Source organism: Zalophus californianus, chromosome 1 (assembly GCF_009762305.2).
Source record: "Zalophus californianus isolate mZalCal1 chromosome 1, mZalCal1.pri.v2, whole genome shotgun sequence".
NCBI classification, from domain to species: Eukaryota; Metazoa; Chordata; class Mammalia; order Carnivora; family Otariidae; genus Zalophus; species Zalophus californianus.
The window spans coordinates 26,041,794-26,058,525 of NC_045595.1; the positions used below are offsets into that span (position 1 = coordinate 26,041,794).

A 16,732-nucleotide genomic window follows, 5' to 3' on the forward strand; every position below is an offset into this window, starting at 1 on the left:
AGGCCTCCTGGGTCCCAGGTCACAGATTTGCCTTGTCTTAGTCCTGTAATTGCCTTCTGCTAGGAAGAGTAAGACAGAGCTTGTAGCCTGGAGGAATATATAGGATTAAAAAAACAAACAAAACAAAAAAACAGCTCTACTGAGATATAATTCACACACCGTAAAATTCACCCCTTCGAACTGTACAATTTTTAGTGTATTCAGAGTTGTACGGCCATCACCACTATATAATTTTAGATCATTTTATTCTCCCCACCCCGCCAAGAAACCCTGTACCCATTAGCAGTTACTCACCACTGTCTCCTCCCCCCAGGCCCTGGCAGCCACTGGTTTACTTCTCTATGGATTTGCTGATGCTGGACATTCATATAATGGAACCATACAACATGTGGTCTTTTGTGACTGGCTTCTCTCACTTAGTAAAATGTTTTCAAGGTTCAAACATGTTGTATCCATACTTCATTACTTTTTATGGCCAAATGTGGGAATCAAGCCTATAGAGGGCTTGAATTTGAAAGTAAAGCCGTAAAATTTTCAGGTTTATTTTTCCTTTGCCTGGTAAGCTTTCTCTTGGGGAGTCAGTCTCTACATTTGGAGATGAAATGAGAGACTTTCTCAGCCTCCCTGTACCTAAGTAGTTACTACTTTCCTTAAATGTTTTGACACCTGGGGGAAAAGTTGGTTTGTGGAAGAATGTATGTTCTTTTTTGTATTGCCAAGAATATTAATACATGCTAATTAATACAGATGCTCAAGAGCCAGAGTTGTAATGAACTTTTACCTTATTTATTTTCCAAGGGTTTGACTTATTAAAAAAAATTATTTTTGCAATAATGTAATTTTCCTTCCCTTCCCCACATTCATTGGAAGCTTTCAATCCTCCAGTAGGAAAGAACAGTATAACAAACTCCCATATAACCTTCCCCTAGAGTCTCCAGTTGTTTCCCCTGGAGTCTCCAGTTGTTAACGCCTGGCCACACTTGTTTACTTTGTCACTCTGCAAGGATTCACATCACACGCCTATGTCTTACTGAATCATTTGAAAGTCTCTAGCACACATCATGACTATTCACCGCCCCCCCCATACTTTAGTAGGTGTCTCTAAGAAAAAGGACATTTTCCTAACCGCAGTATCACTGCATACCCAAGAGGTTAGCACCGATACAATAATATCTTGTATAAAATTTACCCTAATGCTTCCAAGTGTCCTTTACGGTTGTTTTTGTTGTTGTTTTTTAATCCAGGAAACTATGAAAGATTACTCAATTGAATTTTGTTTCAAAGGTACTTCATCCTAATCTTTCATCTGGAATACCCCCGTCTTTAACAGTTTTTGGTTTGGGTCTTTTCTGACATTGGCGTTTTTGAAGATGCTAGGCCAGTTGCTTTGTCAAATGTTATGTGCGCCAGAATTACAGGGTGCGAAGTGGTGGGGGTATGCAGGGCGGCAGGGAGGGTCTTGGTAAAATGCACATTCTGATTCTGGAAGCCACCGTTGGGCCTGAGTCTACATTTCTAGCAGGCCTCCAGGTGATGTCAGTGCTTCTTACCTGCAGACCACACCTGGAGTAGCAAGGCTGTTAGAATATGTGTATTCTAGATTTGTTTGTTTCCTCATGATTAATTCAGGTTAAACATTTTTGGCAAGTGCACTTGCAAGGAAAGTCATGAATGTGTCCTGCTGCATCACATCGGGAGGTACATCACGTCTGTTTGTCCTGTTATTAGTGATAATAAGTGCCATCTCTTTATTCAGTGTTTGCCAGCATTCCACTGAAATGCTGCCTTTCCCCTATTGCAATTTTTTAAAAAGATTTTATTTTTAAGTAATCTCTCCACCCAGTGTGGCGCTCAAACTTACAACCCTGAGGTCAAGAGCTCCGTGCTCCAAGTGAGCCAGCCGGGAGGCCCCTCTCCTGTTGTAATTTAAAGTAACCATTGAGATTGCATAAATATCTTGGACTCCAACAATTTTCACCCATTAATCAACTTTTTTTGGGAAAAGCATCTTGGGTAATAATCTCTTGCTGGCAATGCATGCCTCTTATGTAATTAGCAATTAATTGTGTGTGTGTGAGTAAATTTTATTTTTTGAATGTAGCTAGTGGCTGGTTGACTCCCATTTGTATCGTAAACACTAGCTTTTACATTTCCCAAATTTGGAAGCTTTACAGTCCCGTTTTGTATGATTCCCATGAGAAGTATTTACATCCCACAGCCAGGGGTGGTATGGGGTCTTAAAAAAATCAATTAAATTTTTGAGTACCTCCTGAAGTTGCTTACTAGGACCACAATTGGGATTGTTTTTTGTTTTTTTAAAAGATTTTTCTTTTTTTTTTTTTTTAAAGATTTTATTTATTTGTTTGAGAGAGAGAATGAGAGAGAGAGAGCACGAGAGGGAAGAGGGTCAGAGGGAGAAGCAGACTCCCTGCTGAGCAGGGAACCCGATGCAGGACTCGATCCCCGGACTCCAGGATCATGACCTGAGCCGAAGGCAGTCGCTTAACCAACTGAGCCACCCAGGCGCCCTAAAGATTTTTCATTTATATATTTGACAGAAAGAGAGAGCGAGAATGCACAAGCAGGGGGAACTGCAGAGGGAGAGGGAGAAACAGGCTCCCTGCTGAGCAAGGAGCCTGACACGGGACTCGATCCCAGAACCCTGGGATCATGACCTGAGCCGAAGACAGACGCTTAACCAGCTGAGCCACCCAGGCGCCCCCACAATTGGGATTCTTAAATATCTCACAGATTTCAGAAAATCCCTCTTCTAAACTGGGCAGGCAATTCTTAACCTGTTAGAAGCTATTCTTTTTGATTGACATACAGAGTTGGGTGGCCAGGAAAGGAGTATTTGAGTGGGAGCCACTGGCAAACGTGTCCTCGATGGGCTTGGTGTTCCCCAGGGTATGTTCCCCCTAACCCAACCCTCAGCCCCTAAGAAACTGCAGAGGAGAGATTTCAAATGAGGGTTCTTTACCAATGAGTGTTGCGGTGCTTGGCAGTCTTACAGATCGGTCCAGAACACTCACTGTGCTGATCTAGAGGTAGAAAGACCAGGACTGGAGAGTCTCCAAAGCCCATGGAGAGTCAGAAAGACCTGGTTCTAAGTCCCGGCCCCACCTTTCACCAGCACTGTGGCCTTGGGCAAGTGTCTGAGCCCTGGTTTTCCCTGTCTGTGAAATGGGGATAATAATGGGTCTTGGCCTCATAGGTTTGTTGGAAGGATGAAAGGAGATAATCCCATGAAATGTTTAACACATTAACAGTGTGTGGCCTGGTACACCCTGAATGCATGATGTATGTTGAAGGAATTTCGAGCCCTTAAAAGGGTTAAATCTATTTTATTTTATTTTGATTTTTGATTTTTTTTTAAAAGATTTTATTTATTTACCTGAGAGAGAGAGAATGAGAGATAGAGAGCACGAGAGGGAAGAGGGTCAGAGGGAGAAGCAGACTCCCCTCCGAGCAGGGAGCCCGACGCGGGACTGGATCCCGGCACTCCAGGATCATGACCTTGAGCTGAAGGCAGTTGCTCAACCAACTGAGCCACCCAGGTGCCCGGGTTAAATCTATTTTAATTTAAAACCTATAATGATACATTTACCGCATTTATTCAACAAATAAGTACGAGCCCATATTATCAGAGATTCTGTGTGTAAAGTTTTGGTTTTCCTGCATTCCTTTAAGAAATGAGATCACTAAATTTTACATGTTTACTCTGTTCAGTGCTTGATATACCTAATTGGACTGGGTGGTAGTGAATGGATTACCACTGGCCACTTTCAGCATCATTATTGTTCTAGAAATAAAGTCCTAACCAGGGAGATTCATTCCACAAAAATCACCCGAGTTTCTCCTCTATGCCTGGCACTGCTGCTCAATGCCAGGGTATGGAACCTTGCTGCATGGAACCCAGGGGTGGTAGCTGATCACGCATCTTCCCGTGTAGGACGAGGACTTTTTTTTCTGACAGTGCATTGCCCGGAGGCCCGTGCATTTTCTTGTATAAACCACATTCAAAATGCATCATCTCCTTTCTAGCTTTGACATCTTTAAGGTAGAGGAAGGACACTTGTTGAAGCAGTGTGAGTACAGAATCCTTCTGGATTTGTGTTCCCTCTTCCCTGCCCCCTCATTTCTTGCGGTTAATTTTTTCTACATGTAATTCAGCGGTCCCCCAAAGTGAACGGGTTGAGAGTCAGTCACCTGTGGTCCTCCAAGGTTGCCAGAGAAAGCAGTTCAATTTGAATTTCAGAGAAACAATGAATAACTTTAGGAGAAGGATGTTCCAAATGGGACAGGCAGTTCTCTCTTGTTATAAGTCATCGAATGGGATATACTTACACTCCGCAATTATTTACTGTTGCTCTAAATTCATATTTAACTCGATATCCTGTATTTTATGTGCAAAAATCTGGCAGCTGGAGATTCCCCGGCCTGGTGGGGGTTTTCGTGTTTGCTGCGGGGTGCTATTTGTGGTTTCAGGGGGTGCCCTAGGGGCGAACTGGAGTGGCATCTCATCGGGCTGTGGCTTTGGACGCCAGGGTAGGAGCCAGATTAGTAATTAGCTAACTGTGACCTCACCCGTGAGGAATGTGCTCTTGCTAGGTATTAGCTAGAGGTTTAGGCTCTCAGGAGCCATTGTCAGAATCCTGTCAGTGACATCATCAGCTGGAAAAGCCAGCTTCCAGGCCTCAGGAAAAAGCTCGAAAGACAGGACTCCAGTTTTGGTAATATATGGAAATGGATTTTCACAGGTGGGGTGTGGAGGAATTTGTTACAACAGGAAGCCTGATGGAGTCTCCTGCGGCGTGCAGCCCCCAGCCAAGTTTCTGGGTTCTGATGAACAACCAGAAGCTTCTAATGCGGCATGTGATTATACTGTTGGCCCAATGCCCTGGAAAAATTGGCTTGTTCTCGGTGCACACTCCAGGAGCTGTAAAAGGTGGTGTCAGGACTGCAGCTCTGAGTGGGGCTCTTACATTGGGGAGGAAGGGAGGCTGATGTGCTAAGTGTTCATTGTACTGCTCAGAGTAGTTCTAGAAAGTGCATACTTGGTACCATCTGGTCCCTCCTCTTGGGGATGGGGGGAGGGCACGCTCTGGGCGAAGGGGTCAAGTTGTCTGGATATAGACACTCAAAAAACCCTCTTTTACCTCGTGAGTTGGAAGAAATAGAGCAAACTTTTAAATTTTCTTATTTTTAAAGGCTAATTTATCGTGCATGACTAGGCTGTCAGACTGGAAGGGGACCTGACTTAAATCAGGTGCTGAGCGTGGTAGATAAAGCCATTTAATTTTATTTGAGATTTCCTGTAAAACCTTCTGGGAAAAGATGGGCTCCAGGGGTGAGGGTTCTGATCCAGGGCTGGGTTTTGCAGTTCAGTTTTCTCTGGCCTGCTGGAGGTCCTATGTAAGCAGTTACCCAGGGCACTTCTGCCCAGCTGAAGTGCTAACGGCAGGCACACTTGACCAGATAGGAAGACTTCCGTTGAGCAAGCGGGAGGCTCAGAGCTCCAATTCTGAAGGTCTGGCCTCCATCCCATCTGGCTTTCTTGTCTAGTTAGAATTTGGAAGCATTGCTCCTGAGTCTCCAGGTTGGCTCACATAATGGCAAGGCTGGGACAGATCCTCCTGAGCCTCCTTTTCTTCCACATCTCCCCTGGGGCTCCACCACCCACTGGTACAGTGGCCCTCGGCAGATAGCAGAGCGTCTTGAAGCCCCTCTTTGGGCAGCTGTAAAGTGGGATGCCATGTGTGCCTATCATATGTGAAGTGTTGCAGCCTGGGCGCTCAGGTCCTGAGCTGTTACTTAGGAGGTGACTGATGTTGACTGGGCATGGTAGAGGAAGTCATCAAAAGGGTGGAGCCTGAACCACTTTTGAGTACGCCTGGCCATTCATCTTTTGGGATCCTCTCCATCTCTCTGATCCCTCTGTAAAACGGATGTGCCTGGGGTTGCCCCAGGAACCAAGAGCAAAGCCTCTCCAGTGAGCAACTCCTGCAACCCCCTTCTAGTCGGCTGTGTTAGCGTCCATTATTAGCGGATGTTCTTTAAAAAAAGAAAAGTTGAAACACAGTTCTGAAGAGGACCTTTCTGGGCCTCTGTTCACCACTGCAGCCCATTTATTCCAAGGGACTGGCAGAATCCTCCTTGTCTTTGTTAGAATGTGGCTTTATTGCTTTGAGACAAGTGGCTCATCACGTAGTGAGAAAGGAGGCTTGACGCAGTAGCTTTGGGTGCTGAGTTCCTGACTTCCTGGGTGCACTCACTTTCCTTTCTCCTTCCCTGTTCACCTCTCTTGGGGTCTGTCTGCCTCAGGCCCATTCCCAGTCAAGGAAAAGGTTGGCCTCTTGGGTGGGGGTTTTGGGGTGATAGGATTCACATGGGGTCTGGTTGTCGACAGTGATTCTAAACCCTTAGAACCAACTTGAAAGCTTTAAAAATTACTGCTACCTGGCCACACCCTGAAGAAATCCTCATTTTGTTTTCTTTTGGGGACAGCCACTGCTTTTTTTTTTTCTAAGCTTTTTAGATGATTCCAGTGTGTACCCAGGGTTGAAGCTCAAGTGATTTCTTTCTTTCTTTCTCTCTCTTTTTTTTAAGATTTTATTATTTATTTGACAGAGAGAGAGAGAGAGCACAACCAAGGGGAGTGGCAGGCAGAGGGAGAGGGAGAGGCAGGCTCCCCACTGAGCAGGGAGCCCGACATGGGTCTTGATCCCAGGACCCCGGGATCATGACCTGAGCTGAAGGCAGGTGCTTAACCGACTGAGCCACCCAGGCGCCCTGAAGCTCAAGTGATTTCTCTGAGCAACAGAGATATTGAGGCTTGAGAGGGAGGTTGGGTATGCCAAGCCTGAGGTGGGACCAAGGTTCTGACCACCACTAGCAGCAAAGCAACCCTGGCCTGTCCGTGGGGAAGAGACTCAATTGATTTTACATCCATTTTGCATATAATTTAAATTGATTAGAATGGCACATTTTATAACTCAGAAAAGTAGATGATGATCAGCAAAGAACATTCCGTATATATCAGTACCAACATGAGAGGTGGCGGAGATCCCTTCAAATTAAGAACTTCTTCAGACAGGGCTGCTGGAATTCGAAGCCATTTTTGTTCACTGTGTTTAAAACAGCCCTAGCCCACTCTTTTGAATTTCCTCCTGCCTGAGGGTGGATCTGATTGTTAACAAAGGCTCAATCATTTGGCACCCAGCCCAGTGAGTAAGGCGGCTGAGTAAGAGGGGAAACGGGGCCTTGGGTCAGAAAAACCAGGATAATGAGTGGCCTGGCTGGATTTTCTTATCTGTTCAGAGAAGCCCCAGAAGCTGCAAAAATTGCAGCTTCCAGACTGTTTTGTGTGCAGTGGCCTAACATTCATGGGGGTGGTGGATTGTCATCAGATCAGCCAGAGTGGCTGCACACAGCTTTATAGCTCCTGGGCTGGCTGGGGCTGCAGGTGTGCACTGACCCACCCCAGTGCTTTCCGCGGTGGTGTGATCTGTGAGCTCAGGGGAGGTTAGGGAGCACAGCTGTTGTGTAAAGGCCACGCCCTTCCTGCCTTGAGATAGACCTATATAGAAGGCTGATGCAGCAATCCAGTGGTCAGCCTGGTGTTCCTGCCCCCGCTGAGTCTGGTTTGTGTGCCTCTTCCACTCCCTGTGTTCCAGAAGTGTATCCGCCAGGAAGCAGCCATTTATGTCTCTCAGCACTGTGCTAAGTGTTCTCCAGTCCTGCCAGGTGTAGGCTCTGTCAACCCATTTTAAACCTTTTTTTTTTTTTTAAGATGTTATTTATTTGTCAGAGAGAGAGAGAGCGCACAAGCAGGGGGAGCGGCAGGCGGAGGGAGAAGCGGACTCCCCGCTGAGCAGGGATTCCCGATGCGGGGCTTGATCCTAGGACCCCAGGACCGTGACCTGAGCCGCAGGCAGACGCTAAACCAACTGAGCCACCCAGGCGCCCCACTGTCAACCCATTTTACAGATGAGGAAAACTGGAGGTTTCAGGAGGGTGGGATCTTGTGGTAGTGGAATGGGATGTTGACCAAGTGATAGTATTCCTCTGTACTGCAGATTGGAACTCTGTCTGGGCCTTTTTACTTTAATCTAGATTCCAGCCCTTAAAAAGATACGATAAACAGGTTTTGGGTAAATCTACTAATTTCAAAAAGAATATTTTTTAAAGACAGTTTGTATTCAGTATTTAGCTCTAATTAAAGTGTATTCATTTCGGGGCGCCTGGGTGGCTCAGGCGTTAAGCGTCTGCCTTCGGCTCAGGTCATGATCCCAGGGTCCTGGGATCGAGCCCCACATCCCCCACATCCGGCTCCCTGCTCAGTGGGAAGCCTGCTTCTTCCTTCCCCCACTCCCCCTGCTGGTGTTCCCTCTCTCGCTGTGTCTCTCTCTGTCAAATAAAAAATAAATAAATAAGTAAAGTGTATTCATTTCACAAACTTAGTGAGTGCTTATTTAACCTTAAAGGTGCTGTGCTGGGGCGCCTGGGTGGCGCAGTGGGTTAAGCGTCTGATTCTTGGTTTCAACTCAGGTCATGATCTCAGGGTCATGAGATTGAGCCCCACGTCAGGCGCACCATGCTCAACGTGGAGTCTGCTTGAGATTCTCTCTCCCTCTTCCTCTGCCCCTCCTGCTTGTGCTCTCTCTTGCTCTCACTCTAAAATAAATAAATCTTAAAAAAAAAAAGTAATAAAGGCACTCTGCTAGGGACATGGTTTCACTTTCAGATATCTTAGAGCGAAGGAAAAAAAAAAGCCAGAGAATGCGTGCACAAGTCACCGTGGCATGTTTTGTAGGAGAAGGTTCTTACAGTGCCTCCCAGGGAGGCGTGAAGAGCAACAGTTTTCATCTGGGGTGTCAGAAGGCCTGTGACAAGTTGGTGAACAGTGGAGTTTAAAGGGGCAGTTCAGGAGACAGTATGTTCTGGCCTGCATAACCACTTTTGGGCCCAGGAGTGGGAAGGGAATGCAGGAATGTGAGAGCACTTGGAATATCACCCCCTGATTGGCCTCAGTGTTTAGTACTTGCTGAGGCTGGGACCATCAGTTGTGATGTTGGCCAGGTTATGAAAAACCTCAGAAGGGATGAAAAAAGGCTTGGGTTTGACTGCGTCGACCTAGCCACCAGCCACATGTGGTTGGCTAAATTTAAATTAATTAAAAAATTAAATAAAAGATACCATTTAGCATCTTAGTCATACTACCCGCATGGCAAGTGCTCAGTAATATGGCTTGTGGCTACCAAATTGGATAGTGTACATATAAAACATTTCCATCATCATAGATAGTTATATCAGACAGTGATGCCAAATCTGGCCCTCTGCCTGTTTTTGTAAATAAATTTTTACTGAGACACAGGCCACACCCACTCATTTACATATTGCCTATAGCTACTTTGTCACAACAATAGGGTTAAATAGTTGCAACATGGACCATATGACCTGTAAACCCAAAAATACTTGCTATATGGACCTTTACAGAGAATGTTTGCTGACCCCTGCCACAGACCATAGGGAGCAACAGAAGGTGTTTCTGCTGGGATTAACATAAATGATTGTATTTATGGCCTGAGAGGATAACTCAGTGATGATGGATAGGCCATATTGGTTGGGAGACCTAATCGCAGTGACCCCCTAGGGTCCCCATGAGAGATGACCAACACCATGTCCTCGCAGGTGCAGTTTCACTGATCTGTGGCCCATTTAACAAACATCCATTGCTGAAGTCCTTTTATTTCTCGGTTCTAAAAAATAATTAACTGGAGCCAGGATTTTTTTTTTTTTTTTAAGATTTTACTTTTTAAGTAACCTCTGCACTCAACGTAGGGCTCAAACTCACAACCCCGAGATCAAGAGTTGCATGCTTTACTGACTGAGCTAGCCAGGCAGCCCAGAGCCGGGATTCTTAGTGTGTCTTGGACCCCACTGACTCCCTGAAGACTGCACTCTTCTCTTTATGCATAAAATCATGTACATGGGTTTACAAAGGAAACTAGTTATATTGAAATACATTTATCAGAAATAAATTTTTGGATATAGTAATACATGTACATATGTATTTAGATGTTTAATAAGATCTAGCAACTAGTCCAATAACTGCCATGATTTTGATGTAGTGATGAGCATGCAGGATATTTTGAGATATTGCCAACACTATAATGTGATGGGAAAAGATCTGATTTTGCTGGTGACAAAACCACAGGTGCTGCATGGTGTACATTCATAATGGAACAATATGCTACCTTTTAGTTGGAGGTTACCAAAGACAACAACTTCACTTTTTTCCTGTTCAAGCTCATAGTCTCCCCCGCCCCCCCCCCGCCCCGCCTTCCCCTGCAAAAGTCCCTGACGTAGACAGTCCCTCGGAAGGAGGCTGCGATGTCATTGAGGATGGTCTCTTATCTTGCCAACTCTCCTGGACATTTGGCTTCCTGGTAAGATCATGTGGGAAGTCCCACTTTTGTCTACTCTGTGAGATGGTCTTTAGATACCAGAAAGCATGATGCCAAGGAGAAAGGGAATGTATCCCAGAAGGCTGGATCTTGAAGGGAGGCTAAGAAAGCCACGGAGTGAGGGGCGGGAAAGGAGGGCATTCCGAATAGGGGGAGCAGCCCGGGGTTCTGCCAGCAGTGAGAGCACAGGCCAAGGCATGCGGAGGGCCAGCCGGCTGGGGGCACTGCTAGGGAGTTCACACTTCATACCGCGTCCTGGGGTGTTTTACGACCTTAGACCCCGAGCCTGTCCTATCAAATACAATAAAACACACCCATCTCATACTAAAAAAAGGGTGTGTTTTGTGCATGTGTTGTCGTAGAATAATTTGAAAGATTAAAAAAAATACTTTCGCTTTTTTAAATTTATACTTGTGTTCTATTATTTTGCCATGACTCCTTTATTTTACGATTGATTGATTTCTCAGCAGTTATAATGTGTACTTTGGAACTCTTGGGATGTGAGAAAATGAACCCATAAGTTATTTTCACATGTAATGAAATCTCTGTACATGTCAACCATAGATCGCAATAGTGAGGAAGACACAATGCTAAATGCAGGCATTTAATAAAACATTTATTATCTTCACTTTCTTTTAATTTTTTTGTTTTGGAACCCATTCCTCCCCCAGCCCCCCAACTTTCAAATTGTTTTGCATGTCCCTGAGAAGGAGCTGTGGCCTCAGGGCTATGGGGTGGCCCTGCTGGGGCCCATGGAAAGATTTGGGAAGAGTCAAGAAGAGTTCCTGATCTGTGGCCAGTGAAGGGAGCCTGCCATTAGCCGAGGGCTGCTGGGCTGGGGATTAATTTAGAGGTGGCCAGCAGGACTGGGGGAAGGAAAGGATTTGGTGGGAGAGGGTGGTCAAGGATGAGTCCACTCGGGTTTGGTAGTTGGTTGGCTAAGTGGGTGGTGGTTTGGTAGGTCTGTGGACTACTGGTTATCTGGTCAGCTTGTCTGGTTGATTGTTCGTTGGTAGGTGTATTGATGAGTGGGTAGCTGTTGGTCGGGTCGTAGTTGGCAGTGGCTCCCCCCCTTCCCCGCTCCCTTTTGCTTTTCTCCTTTTTCCTACGTGATCAGCATCATGCCAGGTACTAGAATCACAGTGGTGCTAGAGACAGAGCCTGCTCCCTGTCTGTAGAATGCTTGGATTACAGTTGACTGAATCTCAGATTCTGATGCAGCAGGCACAGAAGCTTAGAGAGTGGATTTAATTAGCACTCAAGCTGTGTGGCTCATTGTTCTATTGGTATGCTTATGAGTATTTCATCCTTACATAGCACTAGGAATGCTACATGGATATGTTTCAGTTATTACATAAATAATTTTTACTAACTTTTACACTCCCACACCCCCATTACAGGAAGTTTAGAGCTAAGTGGTCATGGGATGGAGCTTCTGGAAATTTTCCCCTGTTCACATAATTTGATATTGCAATAGCTCCCATCAGGACAATGCCCCTCGTTCTACTGTATTAAGCGGTGGTCCAAATTACCAGGTTTCATCTCTGACTCTTCCCACTTGGCAATACATTGTCTGCGGATGAAGATTTTAACATTAGAAGCTCTCAAGCAAACCCAGAAAGGAGGAGGCTGCTTTTGGCCTCGATTCCTCTAAATCATGACCCATGTTTAAGAATTACAGTTTGCACTGGAACAATAAGCTGTTTCTTAGTGTGTGTGTGTTTTTTTTTTTAAAGATTTTATTTATTTGACAGAGAGAGACACAGCGAGAGAGGGAACACAAGCGGGGGGGAGTGGGAGAGGGAGAAGCAGGCTCCCTGCTGAGCAGGGAGCCTGATGAGGGGCTCGATGAGGGGCTCGATCCCAGGACCCTGGGACTGTGACCTGAGCCGAAGGCAGACGCTTAACGACTGAGCCACCCAGGCGCCCCTCTTAGTGTGTTTTTTTTAAGTGAGTTGGTTATCACCAGAATTTCATAAACATCGTGGTTAAGGGGTGTGCTTCCCTTTAGCCCCCTTCACTAGACGCAATGTTGTGAGAACCTGCTTTTATTACCCTTTATCTGCAAAATTCACTGATTACAAGTAACAAGGTTCTAGATTTGTTATCACTGCCACCGAAATAGTTGTAGATCAGAGAAAGCTTCAATAACTTATTTCCTGTCATCTGCTTTTTGTGCCCCTTGCCACCCACATCTACCAGTTTTATAAAACATAATCTCCAAACCTATGGCAGTGTTCAGGAAAAGGGTTTGTAGAAGATCTAAAGGGCAATTTAAGGTATAATTACCCGAAGTATCTTCTGGACACTATTAGAGTCCTTTGAGAGCAAATAAAAAAAAAGTTCCCTAATCCAGTGAAGTTGGGAAATGCTGTGGGGACCCTAGTGCTCTCAGAGATTGTCAGTGTGCATTTGCATATTAAAGGCTCTGAGAAGTCCTGCAGCAGTTTAAAATTGTCCAGTTCCATATAACCCTAGCTTATTTGACCACAGGAGCAGTTTGTCCTGGAAAACCAGCTAATGTCTAGTGCAGTCTTTTCGAAGCTATGGTACACAAGATGATAGTAGGTGTTACACAACCTTCATTTATAAATTGTAACTGTTATGTATTTTCACATGTAGCTTAAAAATAAAGTGACTGGGGCACCATTCATGTATATGTGTGTGTGTATAATTTATATATATGTATATATAAATTTTACGCGCGTGTGTGTGTGTGTGTGTATACACACATACATAAATAAACTAGGCTGAGGGAAAAAGAAAATGTGAATTGATTTAAGGAAAACAACCCCTGGTAAATGGTCTAAGTTAGGACCAGGTTTGTGAATGCGGCCAGAGGGACAAATCTTGCTCAAGGCCAAGTTTAGCAGAGCTGGTGTTTTGCTGAGCCAGGAAGTGGCTTCCAGCTCAAGTGCAGGATACTTTAGATAACGAAGTGGTACTGAAGACGCTTGGCCGAGGGCCGTGCGTCTTCAGTCGCCGGCAGCTGTGGCTAGGTGGGGCCTTCGATATTCGGTGTGTGTCACTCGCTTGTGCCTCAGGGATGTTGGAACTTGTTCCCATTTTAGCAGAGAAGCTGCCCTGCTCTGTGCCTGGTCTGTTTATTTTACTGCCGGGGCCGATTATAGTGGGACAGAGTTCAGGGGCACAGCGATAAATCTCCTTTAGAAGGATGTTGTTAACCCTCAGCGTTGACTTCCTCCTCAGCTTTTGCCAGTTTAGAAAGCCTTTGTAATAGTATTACATCTGTGTATGAGCCTCTTCCCTTGCAGCCCCAGCCTGGTCTCCAGGTGGAATGGTTTACAGCGGATTCTGGAGCTGGATGGCCTAGATTCAAATCCCACTCCACCACTTATGAGCTGTGTTACTTTGGGCTCCATTTATCTGCTTCTCAGTTTTTTAATCTGGAAAATAGGACTAACAGGGGTCCCTCCCAAAGCAGCAATGAGCATCCAGCGGGGTCATTGCACTGGGCCTGGGCCCTCGGTCTTCACATATAACTGAGCGCTGGGCCCCTGTGTCATGGGAAGGATACTCTCAGGGTGCCAGGGAACAAGGTAGGAAGGGATCAGGAAGGTGGATAGTTGATTTTTTTTTTTTTTTTTTGGTTGGCTTGATAAGCATGACCAGAGGCAACCAGACCATCTTCTCACAAGGTAATCTTGAACATCTTCCACTCCTCTGGCAAGCTGTTTGGAAATGGCAGAGGCCATCTCCTGAGGCAGGGAGACATTTGTCCAGGAGAGTGTGTGTGTGGCTGAGGACCGGGAAGGCATTTGGATGGCCCCTGTGTGACAACTGAGCAGAAGTGGTCACCAGAAGGACATCGGCCCCATCCTGCAAGGCCTCCACGGATATGTTGGTTCCTTGTTGACAGGGGACATCAAACATAGTGAGAATCATATGCAGTGTGAAAAAAAACTCCCTCCCTTGCACTCCCCCTCACCCCCATTCCCTATTCCTCTACCCAGAAACAAATGCAGTTGGTGAACAGTGTCTTGTCTTTTCTAGAGGCATTCTGTGCATGTCTGATGGCAATGATGCCATTCCCTGGCCACCCCGTTACTCATATGCGAACCTACTGCACACCACGCTTCCATAATTTGAGAAACCCTGTCAGTTTTCCCACATCAGTGCCTCTAGATGCCAACAGGCAGTTTTGTTCAATGAAGAGTTCCGTCACGTCACGTATACTGTTTCTTTCTTTTGGGAGGGGGTGTGTGTCACAATTTATTATAAAAGTAACACATGTAACTTAAACTGAGAAAAGAAATTCAGACAACATGGGAGCATGTCACAACAAAAAAAAGAGAAAGTTCATCTTTTGCAATCACCCCAAGTCTTCTTCCCAGGGAGAGCCCGTGAACACAGTTGGGTGTGCATGCTTCCAGATTTTTCTGTTCAGATGCAGAGTCATGCCTTTTCCAGAACAGAATTGCACGTTCTATACTTTACTACAAATGGTCCTGTTCCCTTAATATATCACGAAGGCCTGTCCCTGTTGGAACAAAGGTATCTTTCTCATTCTTTTCACAGAGGCCTGTTATTCTCTTGCTTGAATGTTCTGTAAAGTTTCTTTAACCATTTATTTGTGGGGAGGCACTTAGGTTGTTTTCAGTTTTACTCCCTCATTATATGATGGTAATGCAGTGCTTTCAAATGGTTAAAGATCACTTTAGTATCCAAAGCTCCCCCTCCCCCATTAGAGAAAGGAATCCTGTTAGGGAACTTTCTTGAATACTTTGTGCTTCACATTGAATTTATTGACCTTGCATTTAATTTTCTGTCAACAGTGGCTCGGGCTGGCCCCTGCAGACTGCTCAGGAATCTGCTGGAGGAGTTGGGGTGGCCTGCAGATTTTAGCAAACTGCCAGTTCATTCAGGCAGCTCACTGAGCAGAGAACATCTTGATTCTATCAGCCTTAATCCCGGGTCCCTGATGGGGGCTGGCTCTTGTGGTCGTTAGCAGATGGAATGCTCGCCTGTGTTGGAAGGCACAGTTTTGGGGCCTTTGGCTCTGAGCAGTCTTGAACCAGAATTGAATGGCATTGAATCTTTCATGATATTAATGGGGCACTGTGAGTCCTTGAACTTGTGTGTGTTTATAATGTTACAGTAACAATAATAGTAGCTGTCCTGGTCTCTGCTGATATGGTGGGTCCCTCAAAAGGCAGAACACTGCCTGATTTACTGTATTATCTGACAAGTGCTTGACCTGGTGAGTTCAGTTCTGACTCTCAGCTTCCAGGTGGCCCACTGCAGTCCCACGGTCACTCACTAGCCGGGCTGGGAGGGAGACCAGGCTCCCCTGAACCCTGACTGCCCCCATGACTGACCAGCTGTGTGTCCCTGGCCCCTGGCTTACTTGGCTAGCAATTATTTTAGCAAGGGAGCTCCCCTGTGTCTGAGTGGCTTCAGTTCTGCCCCCACACCCATGTTCTTTATCTGGGGCTGTTGGTGGTGTGGCGTTCCCACAGGGAGGAGCCCAGTGTCTGGGCTGAGCGGACTCTGTTGTGGCTGGGTGGTGCGTGTGTCCGGAGGTCTCCTCATTTCATTCTGGGTGGAAGATTCAGATTTGGAGGTACAAATTCGATAGTGGGAAAACTGTCTGAAAAGTGTCCGTACAGGTAAAGCCCCTCCCAGTATCTGTCCTTTGAGAATCTCTTTTCTTCCAGCCTCATCCTTTTTCTTGGGTAATGATGGGAGCCAGCGGTTATAAATTATTTGGAATTTCCCTCAGCTTGGTTCCTATTCAAGACTTTAAGTTGGGAGTTTTATTCTTTTTATGACTTCACAGTCTTTGGGCAGGTTGCCATTTCTAGAACAGGCTTAATATGAGTTGTAACATGAGGTGGGCTGTGGGGGTGGGGGGGTGAGGGGGGATGCAAAGTGATTTCTTCCCTTTCAGACCAAGGAAACAACCTTGATCTTTTTTGTAACAAGGCTCAACTTCTACATGTTTGCATCAGCATTATTATTTTTTACCTTTTACTCTTAATTATAAAAGGAAAAAAAAAAACCGACCCCAGGAAACATGGCTTAGCATGAGAGACAAAAGGCAAAAAAAAAAGAAAATTTTTTCTTTTTTTTCTCAAAAGGTCTTCACTGTCTTGCCCTGGGGCAAGGTTGCAGGGGTGGGGGGCAGGTGCGGGGGGGCTGGATGGTTTTCATTATAATAATGTTGTCATCTCTTTGTGGAGTATTTTAAAGCCAAATTAACTTATTGTCTTACATAAAAATATAATTTGTAGCCAGCACAG

General features: G+C 45.5%; 1 protein-coding gene across 7 annotated transcripts in view; it reads left to right on the forward strand.

Annotated features, from left to right (window-relative positions):
• FLNB (filamin B) overlaps positions 1 to 16,732 on the forward strand; it is a 143,243-nt gene that overhangs the window by 30,109 nt on the left and 96,402 nt on the right. Inside the window, exon 1 of one of the 7 annotated variants that reach the window (XM_027582678.2) lies at positions 15,998 to 16,099. The exons of the other annotated variants lie outside the window; for them this stretch is intronic. The gene's annotated coding sequence lies outside the window, so the exon portion shown is untranslated. Of the gene's footprint in view, positions 1 to 15,997; positions 16,100 to 16,732 lie in introns of those variants that run through there. 7 annotated transcript variants of the gene reach the window in all.